At 34.9% G+C, this 20777-nt stretch overlaps 1 protein-coding gene and 1 non-coding gene across 2 annotated transcripts in view; both read left to right on the top strand.

Moving 5' to 3' along the window:
- Positions 1 to 8536: 8536 nt before the first annotated feature.
- Trnan-guu (transfer RNA asparagine (anticodon GUU)) lies at positions 8537 to 8610 on the top strand. Its single transcript has one exon. It is a non-coding gene; the product is annotated as a tRNA-Asn (tRNA).
- Positions 8611 to 12043: 3433 nt separating this feature from the next.
- The window catches only part of LOC129217205 (uncharacterized), a 59981-nt gene continuing 51247 nt past the window's right edge, over positions 12044 to 20777 (top strand). The window contains exon 1 of the mRNA XM_054851473.1: positions 12044 to 12127. The gene's annotated coding sequence lies outside the window, so the exon portion shown is untranslated. The remainder of the gene's footprint in view (positions 12128 to 20777) is intronic.

The following is a 20777-nucleotide window of genomic DNA, read 5'->3' as shown; positions in this document are numbered from 1 at the left end:
GCTAAGGTCCGGATCTGTACATTTTGGGCCCTCTGCAACAAAATGGGTAGGTCATCTCCCTAGTGGCACAGTGTCTATTTGTAAAGTTAATAAGTCTCAATGCTAGTTTTTTTCCTTCAATTTCTAGGGCCGTCAGCCCCCTTGAGGAAGTGAGCCCCCCCCCCCCCCCGCACTGCGGGTACGCAGATATGGGCTTGCTAAAGAGCCCTTCTGGCTTATTTCGAGTGTAAGGGATTAAGATATAGGATATTTTAATTTTGCCTTTATGAACTGAGAGAGTCGAGCTTGTTGCTCTTTGGGCTGTAAGTGTTACATAAAAAGGCTTCAAAAAGAAAGTTTTGAACTTGAAATTAATAAAAAGTATGAAATATTAAAATGAATTCAAAAAGGAGAAAGCCAGAGAAAATTAGCTGGCACATATGGAATTTCTAAAACTACGGCGTCTAATATAGTTTAAAACAAGGAAAAAATAATAAAACTATTTGAATAGTATTTTTAATTATGGTTTCACTTTCAATAATGTTAAACAATGAAAGTTAGTTGAACAGAAAGAGTAATAAGGGTGAATTCCTCGAAAAATGAATACACGGTGCGAGAAATGACAAAAAATATTTCAAAAAATCATTACTGCCCTTTATAAGTTGACCACCAAAGTACTGCACCGCAAGTGGTCAACTTACACAGGTTTCACTGTATGCAAAAAAGTACCTAATATCGATTTTACGTTCCTCTAAAATTTGCTTTTTTCAAGGAAAAAGGTAAGGGGGCGACGGATAAAAAAAATGTTGGAAATCACTGTTTTAAATATTTATACTGTTTGTACTTTTATAAATTTTATCTTTGCTAAACGAAAATAGATGAATTGGACGGTGTTATACAAAAATGAGTTATCCAACAAAACTTTTCAAAAAAATAATGAGTTATTCACATAGGTTGGCAGATAAACTGATACACTACGGGGATACAAAGACGATTTTTATTAATATGCCATCTATGAGGTTCAGTTTAGAACTCAATTTACTCAAAAGTACTGCTTGGTGGGTTGACCCATTTTTGTGTAACACCATCAATTTGTTATAATTATAACTGACAGTTCAAGTTCTTATTATTTAAAGTGCTGATGGCAAAAAAAAAATTAAAAAACACATGATGATTAAAAATATTAAATTTACCTAAAAAAAATTCTTGTCACCCTTGAGTTTAAAACACATGCAATCCCATTGAGCAGTCAACACGGTGTATAACAAATGACTCGTTTTTTTCCTCGGAGACAAAATTGTGGAGTTCTCAAAATTATCTAATTGGTTGAGAAAGTCGTGGATCTATCTATTGCAAAGTGCTGGAAAACAGAAGAAGAAAAAAAAAACGAAGGATGAAAAGGAAAAAAAAAAGCTTTTTAGCAGACGTTTTGCTCCTATTCATTCTATTCTTAGGATGGCGCCTTTCTCTTATTTCATTTGAAAAAGGTTCAATGTAATCTTTTCCCAGGCAGTCTCAGATCGTCTCAGATGGCCACAAAAAAAAAAAAAGATCCCCACCCCCAATAAAACTCCTTACCAGAATTCCAGGAAACATCAATCCTGAACAGATACGAGAGACATCCATGGACCCTGAAGGTTTCGCTTCGGACGAAGACCACCCAACAAAGACATTGTTTCGTTTTCCCTACGTAACAAGATACGGTAATAGTTAAGCAAGAACAGAGTAACGTCCTGAGAGTGACCGTTGGAAAAGGAGCGGCTGTTCTCCTCTCCCTCCGCCCCCCCCCCCCCATCCAAAAAAGAGCAGTTCTGGCTGCAGCCCTCGACACAAGAACGGCCGGCCTAGCTAAAAACTTTTTTTTTAAATAAAATTGAGGAAAACGGCACGTACACATTGAATGCACAGAAAACGGCCCGAGTTAAGGACGGCCCATGTGGAATTTTCCACATCTCACACGTGGCCAGTCCGCCCCGGCTTTGGCGCATTTTCCACTCGTGCGCTGAATGTTTACGCCTGCTGTCTACTGCATTTCTAGGTTATGATAATTCAGAAGCAAATTAAATATTGCTCTCTACGCTTGCCATCAACCATATCATTGCCACTACATATAAGTAAAAAAAATGAAATTGAATCAGCGCACCGATTAAAATATTTTTAAAAAATATTAAACTTTGTCAAATCATTTTTTAAATGGTTAAATCCTATGTTTTTAAGCATGTTCTTTCAGAAAGAAATACTTATAAAATTTCGGAAACAATCCCATTATTAAAAAAGTGATTTTTTTTAGTTCAACGAGAAATCTGACATACTTTTTCTTTCACTAATCTGTCTACGTGATGAAGCAATGCGACAAGAATTCTCAACGGAGTGTTATTAGAAACGCGATTCCTCAGTTTTAACTTTACTTCTTCATTTTGAAAAACAGCTCCCTCACAGATGTAAGTGCTGCCAGAAAGAGATGCTGTGAACAGAGCATGAGATCTGATTGTTGGAAATGGATCTTTTTTAACATACAATGAATAAAAATCTAGAAGCAAAAAGTTTCGGAAAATGTTCCGTAAATCGCTATAACATTGAAACGTAATAAGTTTCATTTGAATCACTAGTGGTAATCAAAATGCCAGCAAATGTGAAACATTTAGTATTGAAACTAAATTTTTAGTCGTACCTCGTACGATTGAAATCTACATAGCTGGTAGCGGGTAGCGAATGGCCCACGATCCGCGGGCTGAAGATCATTGTGTGTAGCATCATCTTTTGCCACAAAATAAATAAGTTTTTCTCCTGTCATTTGTACTGCATTATTCATTTTGTTTTTATTAATGCTTTTGCTTCTAGGTTCTAAGTGCCTGCATTGCCAGGGGTACCCAACTAGGGGTGGGGGGGGGGGGGGCATGGCGCAGACAGCGCAAATAAAAGTTTTAGGAGGAGGGGTGTTTTAAGGAGCATTTTTCACTTTTTTTGGGGGGGGGGGGGCTTTACGATATTAAGGGGAGGGGGTGTGCCCTTGCTCTCAGGGGTGGTGGGCAGGGCACCCCTGGTATTTTACATTTCATTTATCATTATGCTATTATTATCACAATATTATTATTATTATTGTTTTTTTCTGATTGGGTTGGGAATAATGCGTAACATTTTCTTCCCTAAAAAATGTTGTGGCTCAAAGAATACTTTTTGTTTTTGATTGTTTCTTAAAATAATGTTTGTCAAAAATGTATGGGGAATGATGTTTCATAAAGCATTTTTAAAAAATCGCCATGATTCACGCAGTTCATGTTTTGCAAACAACTTAATTAAAAATAAAACAAAGATTTATGAAGGGAAGCGAATTTAAAAACTCTAGAACGAGAATTCATACGTTCTTCCACATTGTGGTATCTTTCGGAGCGACAGAAAAACGCTCCAATGTACGGAGTCGTTTCTCCTGCGTGGGATTCGAAAAACTGGTTGGGTATCACATCAGTGATGATGTCACGAGTCATTTTCTTTTGTATTCTAATGATGGGCAGGTAAAGTTCTCGTGAGGCTTCAGTAAAAAAGCATTCATGCATGCGCTGAACTAGAATATTCCGTTGTGCTCACTTGCTTTGTGTGTTGTTGTTGTTTTTTTATGACACTAAATCTTTTCCATCAATGGAGTCTTATCTCACGTTATTGTGTTGTGAACTACCCCCTCCTGCATTTCCCGCATCCATAGCTTTCGGTTTCATATCGGACATTAGCGCCGGACATTATGGAATGCCATATGGCAAATCAACAAGGCACTCAACCCGACCATCTCAGATTTTCATGAATGTTTCAAAAATCTTTAATCACATCTTTTTGGACATATCTGATTTTTTTTTTAAATCTATCATTCAGAAAATAATTTTTAAATTCGTTAAATAGCACTTTTTCGAGCAATCACGAATTGCTTACTGTCCTCACTTTATCAAAGTTGATGTTGCTCTGATGTTTCAGAACACAATGATAACGGTTGTTTTTAATATTTATATATAGAGCGAAATTTTCGCTGTCATTGTTACAATTCGTCAGTGGTTTCTGGTTAGATTTTATACATATTTTTTCAGGTGTTTTTATTCATTTTTTTTCCAGGGCTACGCATACACACACCTTCACACACACACACACACACACACAAATACACATACACATACACACACTCATGACTGCACACAGGCACAAACACACACGCCTACATACATACACACACTCGTGATTGCGAAAAACATAATTTGAATTCCAGATGTCAAAATTCAAATTTTTTTTTTTTTTGTAAAGTTACGCTTTTTTAGGAAATAACACCAATATAGACGAGCTTAAACAGCACAAATTAATGTCAATACAAAATTTTCAAATTACTCAATTTAAAGAGAATTTTATGCACTTTATTTTGATATGTAACATATGAATTGACTGTTTAAACGGTGTGTGAAAAAGACTTGCACTGAAGGAAAATATAATTGCTATTTTACTCCAAAGTTTAATTATTCATTAATTTAATTTTATTTGAAGAAAAAAATGTTACCAATATAGTACGTAATATTTATATCCTTATCCTTACTAATATTATGAATGCGATTGCGAAAGTGATTTTTATTTGCTTGTAATTCTTTCAAGTTTTCAGTACTAAATCGATCATCATGAAATTTTGAATACACACTGTCAGGGAACAGAGGTGCAAAATATTACAAAGACCTTTCATTCAAAAATAAAGTGTTCCAACATTTTTTTTTTTTTTTTTTTCAATTTTATAGGAAATCATTAATTTGCGAGTATCTCATCGAAAATGTAAGCATGTTAAAGCCCTTTTAAGAAGTTTCACAATGTGAACTTTACCGGAGGTTTGAGGGATAGCTAGAACGCCCCCTAATTCTTCAAGTAAATATCGTCTGTTTCGTAATCATAGTCATTTGTGGAAAAATGAGTGAATACTTTTTTACATATATTCAAAAAGAATAATGGATTTAGTTTTCATGTTATTTCTCTCTCTCTCTCTCTCTTTTTTTTTTTAAATATCGACTGCGCTTTCTGTCAGTTTTAATAGCTTTTGTGGAACAAAATACTAAACTGCAAAAAATCATTTAGTTGATTTACGTTAGTTTTTGAATTACTTTATAAGTTTTGAAATATTTTTCTGAAAATTTCAGAACAAAATTCATTAATACATGCGACGCCATGTAAACGTGGAAAGGGAAAGATCATTTTTGAGGTCGATCGTGCAACGCCAGCCAATGCAGCTAGAGAACAAAGAAAGCAACCTCTCAAATCTCATATAAATATATAAATAAAATTATTTTCATATTTTTTACAATTATCATATCAATCGATTCACGTTGGCTTGAAATGAAGTTTTTAAAAATTATTTTTTAAATTGATATTCTAAAATACAAAAATTACATAAGTTCCAATTTTAGGAGTTTCTTGCTTCATGTTTAGTGGAAAGCATATGAGAAGATAAATGATAGAAATGAAAAGAAATCTAATCAGTCAGTAATCTTTTAACATTTAAATAAGATAGTTTCTCTTTGAAAATTCATGTAAAACGAAGATTAAATGCACGGGGATGATGCAACTACATGAGAATCTTGTTTTATTTACAATTTCAACTGCGCACACATAGCGCGCAAATCTCTTTCCGGAAATCGCTCCTTTCAGAAAATGAAGGTCGAATGATGCAACGAGGAAATTGACGCGTCAGCACAGGAAATCGATCTTCTTGCAGCTTGACGAAATCCAGGTATGCTGCCATCTAGTGGAGTACAATAAAAGTTAGATGCTTTTAACGTCGTGAAATATGTGAACCTTTTAAGATTTTGCAATAGTTTAAAAAGTGATTAAACGCTTTGGTTTATGTTCAAGTATACAGTGCATAATTATTGCTAAATTTTACATGAAATAAAATTCTGTTTGTCAGCCAAAAGGAATTATTCGCATTTCGATACAAAATTTTGTCACACCATTGCCATTTTTTTTCAAAACTGATTTATCAAACTGCATTGTTTAATTAGTACAAAATAATATTTATGCTCATTTCACGTATTTTTTTGGAGAAGTTATTTTTCTCCTTAGAAAAGCAACCTCTTGTTTTTCTTCTTTCCCTTGGTTTAAATATTTTTTGGTAACTGTTGTCTTTGCGCGAAGTTTTATGTAAAACTTCTAGATGAATTTACCTTAAACTATTATTTGAACATTTAAGTGTCAACGGAAGCACGGAATAGTAAATTACACCGACATCAGTTTGCTTCCCCAGTGGTAAAAATTCATGTCATAATTATATTTCGAAAATATTTTTTTTTTCCCACAGTGTGGAAAATTTGACGTTCGATAGCAAAAAAATATATATATATAAATAAATAAATAAGGAATTGCAATAAAAAAAAAAGGAAGAATGAAAACAGTTCTGTTAAGAAACATTGTTATTGTTCTTTCTTTTATGTTGAAGAAACAATTATAAATTATTTGCGAAGCAGGTATGGGAAATAACTCGGTGAATGCAACGGGATTATAATACAGTGGTGGACAAAATTATAGACTCAAATTTTTTTTTATTTTGTTTCAATTACAACATGACACAGTTCAAATTATTTTCATTGAAGTAAAGATGAATAGTTGAAGAAATAGTTCTAAAATTAGTACATCTTATCAGTTAAATTAAAAAATTCATAAAATTAGAAAATTTGCAAATTTAATATTTTATCATTACGTGAAACCTGGACAAAAATATAAACTCAAAGTTAAAAAATCCAGGATTACGAGAAAGTTTCGTTCGAAAATGTTAATTTAACGCCATAGAATGAATAAATGTTGCCATCAGTGATTGCTAAAAGTTTGATTTCTGGAAATTTATGAGAAACATATAAATGCACCGCTGGACAAAATTATAAACTCTTTTTTTTTTCATTTTTTCAATCATAATTTAACAATTTTTGTTCCAGTAAAGATAAATAACTCTTTTAGCATGGTAAAGCAGGATTGGCAATGCTTAATGGAAGATAGAACGCTGAAGATTACCAATTAATACTGGAATATCATCTCTTACCTTGTGCTCATTTGATTCCTGGAGGTAACTGGTCATTTTAGCAAGATAACGCGAGTGTACACACAGCACTTTAACTTATCATCTCTTACCTTGTGCTCATTTGATTCCTGGAGGTAACTGGTCATTTTAGCAAGATAACGCGAGTGTACACACAGCGAAAAGTACAAAAGAATGGTTCAAGCGCTGGGGTATCGAAGTAATCAAATGGCCAGCTCGTAGTCCGGATCTTAATCTGATTGAAAATCTTTAGGGGACCACGGTTCGCAAAGTTTATCATGATCGGCACCAGTACCAAACCACAGCGGAATTAAAAAGGGCAATACTTTCAGCATGCAACCATATGTCACTGCAGCTGTTGGAAACTCTTGTGAAACCTATATGCCCAGCCGCATATTCGAGGTAATTCAGAAAACGGGGGGTCCAACTCGTTTTTAAATGTTTGTAGTTTACACTAATGGCTAGATTTAATGCAGTGTTAATTTTTAAAACGTTGATTTTTTTTTTTTTTCAATTTATCCATGTTAATAGCAAAGTTACATTTTCCTAAATCTATGCTTTTGTTTTACTGAAGTAATTGCAAATGTAACTTAATTAAACTCGAAAAAAAAAATTAAAATTTTGTCAGCTTATAATTGTGTTTATGCAGTATTGTAAGTTTTTAATTTTGTAATTCAGCATTGTTTCATTTTTGGTCATTAAATGATTAAATATTTGAATAAAATTCTACCAAACTTCAGAGTTTCTTACTTTTGAGTTGATACTTTTGTCCAGGTTTCATGCATTATAAAGATATTAAAGTTGACATTTTTTAATTAAATTATTTATTTTATAAAGTTTATGAGTTATGCTGAATTTAGGACTATTTAGTCAGTTATTTATCTTTACTGGAACAAAAAGTTTTTTAACTGAGTTAAATTATGATTGAAACAATGAAAAAAAATGAGTTTATAATTTTGTCCAGCGGTGCATTTATATGTTTCTCATTAATTTCCAAAAACAAAACTTTTAGCAATCACTGATGGCAACATTTTTTCATTCTATGGCGTTAAATTAACATTTTGGAACGAAACTTTCTTATATTCCTGGATTTTTTACCTCTGAGTTTATACTTTTGTCCAAGTTTCACGTAATGATAAAATATTAAATTTGCAAATTATCTAATTTTATGAATTTTTAAATTTAATTGATAAGATGTACTAATTTTAGAACTATTACTTCAACTATTCATCTTTACTTCAATGAAAATAATTTAAACTGAGTCATGTTGTAATCGAAACAAAAGAAAAAAAAATTGAGTCTATACTTTTGTCCACCACTGTATAACTCGCATCCTCTGTTAAAAATGAAAAATGTTTATTCACATGTGAAAGAATTTTCGCGGGTTCAAACGCATACCTTAATGTTTTAAGAAATACAATCCACCTCACAAGTAATGTCTTAAAACAGTATTTCACAATTAAGCAAATGGCTTATTATTTTGTTTAAAATTTATTATTAATCGTTGCTGTTCGAGCCTCCGTGGCGCAATCGGCTAGCGCGTTCGGCTGTTAACCGAAAGGTTGGTGGTTCGAGCCCACCCGGGGGCGCTAATTTTGTTTGAAGTTCCTTGTTCTTATCTGCTTCGGAATTCATTTTTTCTTTTTTTTTTGCCCTGTTCAGTCCTAAACGGTGGGAATAAATCATATGAAAATTTGGTATTTAGGACCGCGAAAAGCGCAGATGATTTGTAATGATGACGCTGAAAGCTTCTCTAAATCCTTACTAATATTTAAAAAGCAAAAAGTGAGTTTGTTAATTTTTTATTTGCAATGTTTTTACGCTCCAACTACTCAACCAACTATCATGAAATTTCGTGCACACGTTGTCAGATTAACAGAATAGAACATTGGGTACCTTCCATCAATCTGGGCCAAGATTTGTGATCCAATTTTTTAAAAAAATCGAAGTTTGCGAACATGTTGTAAAAAAAGGTCATATTTGATAGATTTTTGCTGCATGTTAAAGCCCCTAAAAAGCTGCACAATATGAACTTTACTCGAATTTCGAGGGGTCCTTCGAACACCCCCTAATTCTTCATTATAAGTTATTTCATATTTAAAAAAAAAAGACTTTTCTTCATTTTAAAATGGAGGCAGTGAGAAGTAAAAGGATATAAGTGGACATTTTCAAGTTTTGAGTAAAACGTGTTTAAACGATAACATCTTAGGTAGGCTTTCATTGATTTTTTTCCCAAAACATGTTGTATAGCATAGCAGCAACTACCATGGCTACTAGTACCATCTCTTGCCCCAAGACAGAAAAGAGGTTCACCTACCATGTGTACTTGTTATATCCAAATTTTTAATTTTTCCACTTACAAGCCTTTGCTTCTCACTGCCTCAATTGTCGTCTGGGGTTTCTCGTCACGGAGTTGAAATGAAAGAAAGTTGAGTTTCTAATTCGTAGCAGATGATATTTTCGAGAAGGGAAAAAAAAAAAAAAAAAAAAAATAGCACGAAAAATTCAAAAAAGAAAAGGGGGGGGGGGGGAGGGGAGGTTATCTCTCAAAATAAAATATTGTCTGTTTCGTACTCATAGCTATTTGTAAAAGTGAGTGAAAACCTTTTTTTATATGCAAGAATAATGGGTTTCGTTTTCATGTTTTTTTTTTTCAATGTCGTCTCCACTTTCTGCCAATTTCAATAGCTTTTATGGAACATAATAAATTGCCAAAATTTTGTTAGGTTGAAGTACGTCAGTTTTTTAATTATTTTCAGTTTAAGTTTTTAAATATTTTTAATGAGATTTTCATAACTTATAATTCATCAATACATGTTGCTGTCAGCGCAGACAGATCGCGGCTGATGCTGGTCAATATATAAAGATGACTGAAGTGTTGGAATTAAAAAATAAAAAAAAAAAACAAAGAGGTCTGAATTTAAATTTTGAATCAAAAAATAGCTCTAAACTACACATTGATGGGAAATTTTACACTTTTTATTTATATTTTTTATAAACCTTTAAATTAAATTTTGGGTGTCACGCCCAGATGGGTGCCACCCAGGGCGAACCACTGCCTTTCTTCGCTCTCCCCCCACTGTAACATATCATTAATTTTTTTTTAATATAAAATATTCAATAAAATAACATGAACAATTGCATTTCTCAGTTACTTAATCAGTTTTCATTTTAATCATCGTTGTCCTATTTTTATTTTCTAAATGTGTATGAGAAAGTAACTGTAAGCCATTAGTCGTTAACAGGCTTATCATAGGCCGCTGGGGCACCAAAAAAAGGGGGGGGGGGTCAAAGAAGAGAGGGAGGGAAACTTTTTTTCCTGATAATTACGCTTTATAATCGGATTTTTATATCATTAATCATGAAAATTGAACTCTAAAAATTCAAAACACGGCCTTAAAAATCGAGACAAGTGGCCACAGTAGACTATCTCCTTCAAATGTAGTCGTTTCCAAAATTTGAAAAGTATTTTTTTCTGAGAGAGCATGCTTAAAAACATTGGATCTGACTATTTTTAAAATATTTTGGCAAAGTTTAATATTAAAAAAAATTATTTTAATTGGTGCGCAGACTCAATTTTATTTTCTGCACATGACATCACAAGTAATGAAATGCCATTCACTAATGCCATTAGCACAGAGAGCAATATTAAATTCGCATCTTTACTCACATGTATTGGCAACGATATGGTTGACAGCAAGCGTAGAGCGCAATATTTAATTCGTTTCTGAATTATCATAAGCTGGAAACGCGGTAGAGTTCAAGTGTCAACATTCCGCGCGCCAGTGGAAAACGCGCCAAAGTACATCACTTGTTAAGTCATAAAGACCACGTCTTGTTTGAAAAATCGGACATTTAAAAAAATTAATTCAAAATAAAACGTTTTGAAAATAAAAGATTTTCCTCGCTCCATGTTCTTTTTGAGCAATCACGATTGCTTATTGTTCTCACTTGACGGTTTTGAATTCCTATGAATTTATTTTCCCACTTTCTGCCAACACCACCGTCGGCCGACCTCACGATGCTGCTCCTCTAGCGAAAACCGTCTCGAGGTTGCGTCAATGTCCTACACTTACACGCATACATACACGCACCTACACGCACACACATACACCCACACACACACAAGCACATACACAGACACACATACATACAGACACCTACACACACAAGCACATACACAGACACGCATACATACAGACACCTACACACACACGCACACACCTACACATACAAACAATAACCCAAACACTCATGCCTGCACACAGACACAAACACACATACACACAACTACTCACACACACACACACACACACACACATGCCTAAACAAACATAACCCCTCCCCCCCCACACACAAACACACACGCCTACATACACACACACACACACACGTGATTGCGGAAAACATAATTTGAATTCAAGATGTCAAAGTTCAAATTAATTTTCTCAATTTTTTTTTTCTTTTTTGCTTATTCTATCAACTTTAGTGACTAGAAGACTAGAAGTAGTACTTTTGACTGATGAAAACAACCCCATGCAAAATTTTACATTAATAGTTATGAAACAATAACATGAGAAAAATATAAAACACAAATAGATTAAGTCAATTCCGTCTTTAAGCAAGTTAATCGATTAACACTGCCACTTTTCAATTCATCCAACATTTCGTAATTTTAACGGAAATTTGACGTAATTTTGAAGTTAAAAAAAAAAAAAGAAAGAAAAGAGGAAGGGCAAGGCTACTTTACATTTGGAAGTGAGGCGGTAGTTGCCCCCCGTATGAGTCGCTTTTTAACCCGTATTAACAGGCCTGTCACGGGCCTGTTAATAAGTACATATATCTGCTTATGACAGGAAAAGTAATCTACATGTTTTAATACAGATAATTAGTTTTCCTTATTGACATGAAAGATAAATATATAACAAGCGCAAGGTTTGAATTCAGATAAGATAACATCTAAAAGACTAAAAGATAGCTGGTAAAAAGGCGATATCAAAACACAGGTGTTAAATAATATAGACGGCATTGGAACTACAACCATCTGTTGCCGCAGTTATTGACAGCAATCTGGGATACTGTGGCATGCTCGGTGGAATATATTAGGTTAGAGCTATTTATGCGCTTTTTACATCAATTTTCTCTGACACTTGATACTTTCAACTTTATTGTTTAGGTTTTTAGACTGAGTTACATGTTATATGTTTTTAGAAATAAATGTCCCATATAAGTAAATTAATTAATCGGAGAACATCAAGAGAGAGAGGAAGAACAATACTTGCATTTAAACATTGTTTAGTGTTCTTTTTTTTTTAGGGTTATGACACTAACAATTTGGTGGTAAGGACGAGAAGGTACTGTGTTTGAAAGTTGTGTTCTGCCGCAATGGGGTTGTTTCCGAAATTTTGAAAATGTGTTTTTCTGAAAGAGCATGCTTAAAAACATAGGATTTAACCATTTTTTTTAAAAATAATATGACAAAGTTTAGTATTTTTTAACAGTTATTTTAAACGGTGCAATTTCATTGTTTACGCTTCTGCACATGACATCACAAATGATGAAATGCCATTCACTGATGCCATTAGCGTAGAGCGCAATGTTTAATTCGCTTCTTTTCTCACATGTATTGGCAACGATGTGGTTGATAGCAAGCATAGGGGGCAATATTTAATTGGCTACTGAATTATCATAAGCTGGAAAAGCGGTAGACCGCATGCGTAAGCATTCAGCGCGCATTTGTTTGCTTATTCTGTCAATTTCAGTAACTAAAAGTAGTGCTGAAGAAAACAACTCCATTAAAGATTCTATAAACATTTCTGCTCCATTGTCCAAACTGTAATGGAGCAGGGCCGGATATAGCTTTTGAACCGCTCCGTGCAAAAGGGAAACATTGCACCCCTTTTGAACTGCATGTATAAAGACCCCCTCCCCCCAACAAATAACATGCTTTTTTTACATTTTTTGGCAACCGCAAAAAATTTGTCAAAGTAACTTGGCAATAAATTTAAATATTGGTTATAATTTTCTAATCAGTTAACAGATTTCATTCTGGTGATTCCCAATTCTCCATTCATAACACAGTGGTCTGAGAGAGAGCGGATCTAACGTCTGGTTTAATAAGTGGGAGTCCTTACTAGAATATGAGCATACAAATTACGGGACTTGTGTTATTTATGTGGAATCTGGAATTAGTAGAATTATGCTTATGTGTTGCATGCATATTACTAATCCTTTTTCCATGTGCAAATAAATAAATAAAATAGTTTGCATTTTGAGATCTTGAAATCAGATTACGTTTTTTGCAATTACGAATTGCGATAAGGATCCTAGTCGTTGGGTTTCTTGTTTCTACTAATGGCTCTTATCGCAACTATAATTGGAAATCAAGACTTTAAGATTCAAATGAATACCAGGGCTGGTTGTTATGTGCTGAATGCTGTGTGCTGGATACTTTTTTCGCGAAAAAAAATATTGTGTAAAGACGATAAGGTCTTTTATAAATATACAGTGAAGCATCTTTTATCATTTTTGAAGGAACTGCATGAAAAAAGCGTACAAGTGAAAGAACGTATAATAGGTATAGGTTAATGTGCATTAGATTCTGCAGGGACCAATTTAAAAAACGGATAATTGATAAAAACGTATGAAAGAGAAACGCATAAACGGTGTTTCACTAATACGATTCCGAGGCACGTGGACGCCTGCATAATAATAGAAAAATAAAACCAAAGGACGGACGTCATTCAACGGTCAAGTGAAAACAATAAGCAATACGTGATTCCTCAAAGAAAAAAAAAAGAGCAATGTGAACATTGCGTCATGGGTAAATTTTGTGCACAAATAGGGGATCTAGGGCTTACACCCTGGAAAGTTTTCTAAATAGTAGCTCTAAAAATTGCTATTTTAGACAATCTTTAATGATATAAGGAAGAGAAGGAATGTTAAGGGGACCTTACTTTGAAATTTTTCAAACTTGAAGTCTCAAAACAAAATTTTAAACGATTCGAAATTTTAATTCTGTAAACAAAATTTGAAAAAGGGAGGGGAATAAGGGGTTATCGAAGCGTCTAGAGAGGAAAATTTTCAAGGAAAAAAAAAACTGCAGTTGTTACGATTTTTATCTTTTTTTTTTTATTTATTTCTATTGAGGCTGTGTTAGAGGCTTTCACTTTTGTAGGCCTAGTGCGAGCTCCCGATATAGCACCCATTCTTTCATGTGGCTCCGTGCCACGATAATATCGACGCCCAGTTTCCGTATCAGATGAAGGTACATGCGCTCTCGCGAAGCGAAATAGAGCTGGGATTTTTTTTCCCAAGAGTACTTCAAGCCAAACGAATAATCAAGGGATCTTTTACATGCCGCAAAATCATACGACCCGGGCGCTGTCTATTTTATCTTGAAAATTCATCGATTTGGGGCCAGGTTTGAACCTGTGTCTTCAAGCGTAAGATGCCAACGCCTAACCGTTATACACCCCTCGGTCGGCAGGCAACCTTTGTTGAAGTAAGGGAACGGGATGGGGTCTGGGATCATCATGTCTGTGATCATGCTGATTTTTTTTAATTTCAACATGTTTGAATTCAAACGCTTACAGCCCCAGTAGAATATTTCATTGTTTTGGACGGAGGTGTTTCTATTTATTTATTATTTTATTTTATTTTTGACTTTTGTGAGATAACTATGGTCATTTTTTCTACTTAGTTTTATTTTAGATATCGTCCCTCATCTCCTGCAGAATTCTTGTTTTAACCTTCGTTTTTTCCCTTCAACCATTTAACAACCTCTGGTGCGACTTTTCATTACAATCGTTTAAATCTCATTTCTTTCCCTCTACTTGGACTTTTCATCTGTTTAAACCATATTTCGGCGGCACATACATTTTTCAGCATTTAGCTGTGAGATTTTCATTATAAGAAAAAAAAACAAAAGTAAGAAAAACAGAAACAGAAAAACGCTATCTTGTTTATTTAAAAATTTATACAATTTTTAGTCTAAAGCTTGCCAAGAGTTTCTAAATTGCACTGGATACTGTAAAAGTCCTTATTTTCACGAGGCTTTTAATTTTTGCAACCCCGTCATAATCGAAAATTTTAAACCTGGCGAAATATCGTTTTACGTCGGATTTTTCAACTTTCGCTTCTGTTTATAAAAAAAACCGCGAAATTTTCAGCTCGCAAAATTACCATTATCTTCATTTTCGTGAAAATTACGGCTCGCAAAATTTAGTCCCATTACTGTACCTTTTTTTTCTCCTATTTAATGATGTTTGAAGCCAGGGGCGGCATTTCACCATTTCATTTGGGGGGTCGAGTTTCTTAAATATGTATAACCCCAAAGCGAAACCATACACACATTAGCTAACAAGAAGTTGTCATAAAATCGGTTTAATATGAATAAAATTAGTGTTTAGAAACAATTAAAATTTTAATTCATTGACTAAAAAGTTATCATACAAAACATCTTGCTACTAAAGTTTTTATACCTTTTGGAGAAGTTATAATGCTTGATTTTTGGAATTCGGAAGAGCAGGGAATCATGTTACTAATGTATCAGTGCTCAATGTTGTGCTGTTTTACCAGTTCAGCTAAATGGAAAAAGTTTTTTTTCCTCTTTGCGCTTCGAAAATATTTCTCTAACTTCCTGAGACATTGAAAAAAATCTTTCTCTACTAGCTGAGCTGTTTGTAATAGTAAAAAAATAATTGAAGTATTACAAAGTTATGTATGAAAACACTTTTTATATCTTGCTCTTCAAAATCACCCAGGCTACTTTAAAAACTGTGAGGGGCTTAAACTTTTCATGATTGAATAATCTAGTCATGTCGGCGCTCTCAGCTTCAATGAGATATCATCTGCCTCCAGCTCTGTTATTCACTATTCCAGACTGATGATTCCATAACAAGGGCGAAACTGCAGTCTCTGGATGTGAAAACTATTCTGTCGGTATATATTGCTTGTAATTTTTCTTGCCTCATGCTAAAAATTTTACTCACAGTTGAAACATTTTATTTTTTGTTTTCAAAATCCAATCCAATCATATAATAATCCCAGCCTATCATACAGAAAAATAATTATCATCAAATCTTGTGTTAATTTCATTTGAAACTGAATCTATTACTTCATACAAAATATTCAAAAACCAATGTTTAACTTCACATCATCATGTGAATTTTTGCCACTTTTTTTTTTTTTTTTTTTTTTTTTTTGCGCCTCTTTAAAATTGACTGGGAGGAAGAATTTTTTGGAAAAACTTCACGATTGATTGAAATATACAGCTATAAAAAAATCTATTTTCAGTTTCAATTGTAGATTCAACTGTGGTAGTATGGTGCACAGATCAATTGTAGATTGAACTGTGGTTTGAATAGTCGAGTAGCGGATTGAAGATATAAATTTTGATAGAGTATAAAGCATTTTTCAAAAACCTTTTCCCGATGCAAACAAAGTGGATAAAAATTCAAACGAAGTCATACATAGTAAAGGGCATGAGCTTTTTCACCACTGAAAGAATCGTTTTGCAATAATTCTTCCAGTCGTCAAATCACTGCTTTGAAGTTATAGACAAATGTTTTTATCGTTTTAACGCTTGAAGATTATCTTGTGTCACTCCGCGATTGCATAATTATAGAGCCCCATAAAAGGTATTTGGTTGATATGTCTTTTTTTTTATTCAATAATCACATGCATTTTTAAGAAGTTTCCATGAAAGCATAATAATGTATTGAGCAGCTGAAACGTGTTTCGAGCAGAAGAAAGCGATGAACACTCATTAAATAAATATACACTTAAAAATGAGAGTAAAAGTGAATGTAAAATATCAAGGAATTTTTTTGTGAAAACCATGCAGCCACACAACTTTTCACGAGCCTTGGAGATACCATCGTTACACTGGGCACACTTGTGTGAAATATTTAGCCTATATGAGGCAATGTCTTCTTTCGTTAAAATTAACCATTGTTCTCTGTCAGTTGTCTATGTTGTGAAAAAGCCGAAAATACTTCATAAATTTCTAAGTCATCGTCCAAATAACGAAAAACACTTTTTCTAGTCTGAGAATGTCTCGAGTTTCATCAAATAGTTGCTGAGAACCAGCGAGATTTCCTTTCATGAACATTGATTTCCGACTTACATAAATTGAATTCACCCACTTTCTATCATTCTGCTCAAACAATTTGGGGGTGCGACCGCCCCCTCTTGACCCCCCTATTTGCCGCCCCTGTTTGAAGCGTTCATCTCAGCGGCTCTTAGTTGGTTTTTCTTATTAGTACAGATGTTCTCTGATATATTACTAAATATATGTATATATTTTTTAATTTGCATTTTGTTCTCAAATTTTATTGAAAAAAAATGGTCATTTTCTTTTTTTTTTAAATCTTTAAATCCGCGAAGGATTTCCTTTCGTTGCATAACTAAAATCAAATTGGTTGCTCGCTTTCTGAAAAATTTGGATGTTTTCCCCGCTCACCTCCTGGTGACTATGGGCCAGGGTTGCCAGAATTAAGAACAGTAAATACGGGACAGGCATCTATGAGTGAAAAAAAGGGGGGGGGGGTATTTTTGAGACGTCAATTCATAATAAATCTGAAAAATTCAATCACAACAAAGCAATAAACCGCACAAAATGTCGCCTATCAAAGTATAAAAATCGTTTTCATTGCGATTGACGACGCATGCGCAGAGATATATTTCCAACGTGAGTAAATGAGCAAAGAAGCAACCATTTAGTTCCTCGTGGGGTCTGCCGCCAAAACAAAACATTCAAAGGGAGATAATTTTTGCGTTTGCTGCCACATTACTTTCTTATTGCTCATTATTTCACAATTTTTGTTTTACTTTATTTTTCCCTTAAAATAAAGTCTCGTTCTGTAAAATATTGTTATCAGCTGGAATACGGGACTTCAGCCGTCCCGTATGGAAGTTCCCCGGGACGCGGGACAATTTTTCAAAATACGGGACTGTCCCTTGAAATCCGGGACGTCTGGCAACACTGCTATGGGCACCCCGATGGGGGTCACTCTGATCTCTCAAAAATTTCATAATTCGGCAAATTTTTCCTGACGATTCTGCAAATTTGAAGACATAATTGAAATATTTAAATGCCTGAATGTAACTGTTTACTAGAGGTGTGAGTACATGTATCATATCCGCATTTTATCATTCTGCAAAGTTTGGATTTCCGTTCAACAGAGAATTTCGTTCCTCCCAAAAATTTAAGTTCGTAGCGCCCCTGCTGGTGTTGATCCTGTACTGATGATTCTCCTTCATTTAAAATGATTTTAAAGTCTCTGTAATTAGGTAACGTTCGACAAGAACTAACACATTTTACTTCAAACTTGCGTAGACTACGATTATAGACTAGATAAAGGGATATCGCGATGCGCCATCTTCTTTTGTAGATGGTACCAGTATTTTTTCCAGAGAACTTAGTTTTTTTTTTTTTTCAGCCGCTCAATTGCAAATATTTTTCTCATTTTGATTTGGCAATTTTGCGCCCCTCAAATTTTTTACTCCGTGCGGGGCACGGACTGACGGAGTATTAGTCCGGCCCTGAATGGAGGAAAATCAGTGTTTGACCCAACAACTGTTGTGTTACGTTTTCTCAACAACTGTAATGCATGAAAATTACAGTAAAATTTTTGTCAAATATAACGAAACAGAAATCGCATCAATAGCGTTGAAGAAAAAGTCTGTGAGCCAAACACCGATATCGTTCAAGTTCGCTTACTAATCTTTGGGACTACGTGAACTTGCTTGAAATCTATCATTAATGACTAGTGGTACCCGCACGGCTTTGTCCGTAATAGAAAATTAAAAGATCTTTTGGTTCACCTGTATATTTACAAATAAAGTATGGTGAATATTCTCGCCAATTGGCTTGTGCCCATGTTACGGTTCCACGTTATGATGATTTCGTAATTTACTCGTCTATCTTATAATAATTATGTTCTTAAAATTGGAATAGAAAAAGAATCACATCGAATTTTCAAAAAATCGCTTCGAGGTGCAGACCCCCATGCTACAAACTAACTTTGTGCCAAATTTCATGAAAATCGACCGAACGATCTAGACGCTATGCGCGTCACAGAGATCCTGACAGACAGAGAGACTTTCAGCTTTATTATTAGTAAAGATAATCTCAAAAGAAAAGTGCCGTGTTCCTACTCTGGAGCTGTCTCATTAAGTTTTAATTAGCAATTGAAATAGGAACTATAATCTTGGGCCAGTTGCAACTTTCACAACAAATGTTATCTCTAGCTGGCACTATTACACACAATATCTGTAATGTAAAATTTTTTATATATTTTTCTGTTTTAAATATGGTACATCGTACATCCACATCGAAAAAACATCTGCCCGAAAACATTGATCGGAGAAAATATTGATGTTTCGTACATATCGATATCGATGTTGAGCCTCTACTGCCTACCGACAATCTCTGTAAAACTGTCTTTTCTGCCTACGTCGTAGATACCGCAGGAAAAGCATTTCATAAGTATTTCGCTCTTCACCAAAATCAATTCCAGGGCAGCGGAGTCGAAGGGAAAATAACCGACTCTGACTCAGGTTAATTTTAGTGCCTTCTACTCCGACTCCTTTACCACAAAAACAGTCCGACTCCGAGCAGGGGCGAAAGTTCTCAATTTACCGAATGGAACTCCAAATTTTACCGAATAAAACTCCAAATGTCTCCGAATGATGATATTTTTGCCGAATAGGACTCCAACTTTTGCCGAATGATGATATCCTTTCCGAATCGTAAGACAAGATTTGTCGAATAAGGACATTTTTGAAGGTCACAGTGACCTCCCATGACCTCTTATCGGGGCGCCCCTGACTCCGACTCCTCAAGCACTGGCAGAGTTGAGAACTTAGAGGGAAAATGACCGACTCCGACTCCTTTACCCCAATCCGGCTACACGACTCTGACCCCGCCGGTGGTGGCGCCCCGCAGCACTGGGTATTTACTAGGTAAATAGGGCCCCCGCGCTCCCTGCTTGTTTCGTTCGCCATCTCCGGCGGGTGACAATTGGTGATTTTAATGTTTTTCAGTGTGTCGGGAGGGGGGGGGGATCCGTTTACTTCAGGATACTTTTTGCTTCAGGCTTTATGTATATGCTTCAAATTTCTTCATTGAGTAATTCTGGATTTGTCGAATAGAACTGCAAAGCATGCCGAATGAAAAAGAACGGGCATGCTGCACACATACTTACATGTAACGAAAAGCGACATTATGTTGCAGTTGTGCCTCAAAGCTGCCAAATTGTCAGACGAAATTTGCCGAATAAGGACATTCTGATCGGACTTCAATAATGGTCAACTTAGGGAAGACAGACAGACAGATCGACGAACTGCAAGGACGGATACAAGGGAGGGATCCGATCGCCCCTCCCTTGAGAGAACCCGCACCGGCAAATTTTCCGAGTTGAAGATTTAAAACGCATATGTAGGTCATTGACGACGTTAAGGAAATAAATAAGGCTATAATTCGAATCACCTTCTCGGAAATTTTTCAGAGTTGAAGTTTTAAAGATACAATATCAGACGATTTTTGACGATGTTAGGAAAAAAGAGTATGGAGATTTTGCCCCGGTAGATAAAAATGTTGTGCCACCCCCCTCTCCCCTCAAAAAAACCTGTTTTGATTAAATACGTAGGTAAGTCAAAAAATCAACCGCCCTCTCCTTGTCAAATTTCTGGATCCGTCCTTGACGAACTGGGAAACTCGCATTTCCTTTTCTGAGAGACCAACTTTCAA

The sequence above is a fragment of the Uloborus diversus genome, chromosome 2 (genome assembly GCF_026930045.1).
Source record: "Uloborus diversus isolate 005 chromosome 2, Udiv.v.3.1, whole genome shotgun sequence".
NCBI lineage: Eukaryota > Metazoa > Arthropoda > Arachnida > Araneae > Uloboridae > Uloborus > Uloborus diversus.
This window is presented reverse-complemented; position numbering and strand designations above follow the sequence as displayed.